Source organism: Lactuca virosa, chromosome 4, assembly GCF_052849685.1.
Source record: "Lactuca virosa cultivar CGN04683 chromosome 4, Lactuca_virosa_CGN04683_v6, whole genome shotgun sequence".
In the NCBI taxonomy this organism is placed as follows: domain Eukaryota; kingdom Viridiplantae; phylum Streptophyta; class Magnoliopsida; order Asterales; family Asteraceae; genus Lactuca; species Lactuca virosa.
This window is the reverse complement of record NC_136429.1, coordinates 285,187,332-285,190,553: the sequence shown is the minus strand read 5'-3', so window position 1 is coordinate 285,190,553 and position 3,222 is coordinate 285,187,332.

Here is a 3,222-nt window from a genome sequence, read left to right as displayed (position 1 = left end):
CACCCAACTTTCAATTGGACCGAAACTTGAAATCATGCAAGTTGTATCGTATGATGAATGAGAATTTTCATCTTTGGAAAATTAAGACCAATTCCTTGTTCACATGTATATGTGAGTCAAGTGAAGGACTTAGGGATCGAGTACACATTCATGTGTACTGGTCAAGTCCACCACAAAAGATCAATAAGACTATTCGTCATGATTTACTAAAGTTTAGTAAATATGGTTATACTTACAAGTTTAAGTATAATTCTTAAACATTGGAAAAGTTTGGATGTATGGCAGAACGAATGAGAAGAATCAAATTAGGAAAAAAGATAAAAGTTTCTCAAATCTGAAAAGATGGGAGAGTACTTTAGTATCATGTTTTATGATCATCTTAATGATTGTGAGACCATATCACAATTCATCCTCTAGGAACATCTTAGTGCATTCTTATGGCTAAGAAGAAGAGTCATGAATTATTGAAATGGTTAAATCAAGAAGGTGATACATACTTCGTTCCAAAACAAGTCTTAGAGTCATACTCCGAGATTGTAATTTGAGTGACACATCTTAAAGAAGGTTTATTAACACTTGTCAAATGTAAGAATAAACTGTGTCCTACTCTTGTACATTTGAAATAGGTAAGTTGTGATGTTTTGGATAAAACAGAGAGCAACATAGGCCAATTGTGTGAAGTGTTTGTCTTGGTAAGAATCCGCACTATCTCTTGAATATTTGGCAAGAGAGTCTTATATGTCAAGAGGAGAGTGGGAGTCTTAAAGATCTTGAAAAAGCTTCAAGATCTAATCAAGAATAAAACCTGTAGTTTCTCACTAGCTCACGACTTGAGGTTTATAACCTATCGTGTTGACATATTCCTATTTCTGTGCCCATTCCAGTTAAAGTTGGCTTTGCATATGAGTTCTGAGAGTTCTTAATTGGTTGCATAACAACTTGGAAGCAATGGCAGGCCCTTATGCTACCAGGTGGCAAGAAGTTAAGACTGCACAAGTTCAATCAATATGAGGTTGGATTTGTCACTAACCTTGTCTTGTGATTATGGTTTTTGACAAATTCACATGGATAGGAACACATACACCATAAAATCTAAGTGTCATAAGGTTTCTCTCCGATTCATGAAAATGATGGTGAGGAAACGCTTTCACTAAGTAGATTATAAGTAGATATCAATTGTGATATTTGCATTCTCAAAGTCGTTAGTGGAGCGTGTGTGGTTAACCGACACACTAACATGGACTTGTGAGGAATGGCAAAGGTCTAAACAATTGAGACTGTGATTACGACATCCCTTTTCATAGTTCTAAAATTGTTTTGACACACATGTGTGCTATCTAAGGAAAGGTGTATGATTTTGATAAAGTTTTATAAAAGCATCTCGTATCAGAAATATGAACTTTGGTAAGAAAGTCAAAAAAGTATTGATTTCTAGAAGTCCAGCTGATTTCTGAGTACATGTCAAAACTAGTGGGAGCATAAGTGTTATGCTAATAATCATCATGTTAGTAGGAGCATGATAATTATAATAAGTGATGCAAGTTAGCAATGTTAATTATAGAAAACAAAAAGTTTCAATTGGGAAAAGTTGTTTTGCTATAATTAAGGGAGAGGAAATTGTACTTCATTTCAAATCTAAAAGCTTAAATCGTGAGATTTTAATCAAATTTAGTCAAGTAGATATATGAATGTTATGTTGGAATGGTTCAACATAAGGAAATTCTATATATGGAAACATTATTTGCGTTCTAAAATTCGATTATGATTACGGCATCCCTTTTCATAATCTGAATTATGAGAACATGGCAAATAGAAATAGAATTATTATAGCAAAAGACTGGTTTAGTATCATGTCTTTATGTGAGACATCATGAATCATGTCCCATATGCTTCGGATATAGGATCGATTGCATGTGCTATAATATTCATCTATTCTAAATTTTTCCAAATGCCAAGAGCATTAAGAGGGAAAAAGTACTAGAACTAGATATGACTAATTTGCTTAAGCAATTGTCGAGGACAATCTAAGGTTTACCAAAGATTGGTTGCTCAGGGACAGTTGGAAGTGTAGTGTTAATTTTGGAAGGACCATATTGACATATTCTGAAAAGAGGCAGCTCTTGTTCAGAAGTGATAGTCAAAATGGGAATATGGAGTTGTCTCTATAGGTGGAAGTTATTCAATCTGTGTAAGATTAGAAAACTTAATGCAAGAAGGATGTTCAAAGCAATGTACTTTGAATCTGAGACTTCGTTTTCATGGAGTTGATCTCCATTGGAATACTCTGTAATGTTTGTTGACAAGTCTTTGTGACTTTGTGCATAATCATTATAGAGGATTAGTGCATATAAGTTTAGAATCTAACAGATTTAGGTAAATGGCAGGAATTTGGAATTCTTGCATTTGCGGTAAGGATTTGGGATTGTGAAATGAGAATCATTGGAATTATGTTCAATCGATCTATTTCACAAAGTAAAGATCATAGACGAACTTAGTGTGCGTACTTGGTGTATGGCATAACTAATGTTTGGAAAAACATAGTGTGCATACTTGGTGTATGGCATGATTAGTGTTTAGAAAACATAGTGTACATGCTCGGAGCATGGGACAGCTATTGGTTTAATTCAAGTATAAAGTTGATAGTTTGAAACAGTATGCAATGAATAATGTGTAATCAATATGGTGATAAATAAAAGGTGTTCGATTTATATTCATAAGTTCTGAGACCATATTGGATTCGATTATTCTTGTGTTTCACTTTGCATGTTTTGACTTCCAGAATAACTAGGCCGTTCTTCCTGAATGACTAAGTTATTCAAACCGTCCACAGTCGGTCATATGTTGGAAGTAGATATGAATCAAGACTGTCGTGAAGCTGGTTTGTAGATGTCCAAGGTAGTGGACATAGCAAGAGTTGCTGCAACATTCTTGAGTGCTCATAAGTTCTGAGTATTGGATTAAACCCACGCTCATTTGACTCACCTCATGTATTTTATCACGAGTGATGATGAAACGATAATATCTTATATTCTTCAAACCTAGAGATATGAGTTGTTGACTATGAGTTGGTTATACATTCATTGTACGAAAACGCATTGGTAACTCGATGTTATAAAACGTGCCTTTGTGTATGATTCAACAAGTAGTAGAACAATCATATGAGTCGAAGTTTATCCATTCCTTTTACCCTTGAAGGGATAAAAGCGATATCTGTGGGCCCCT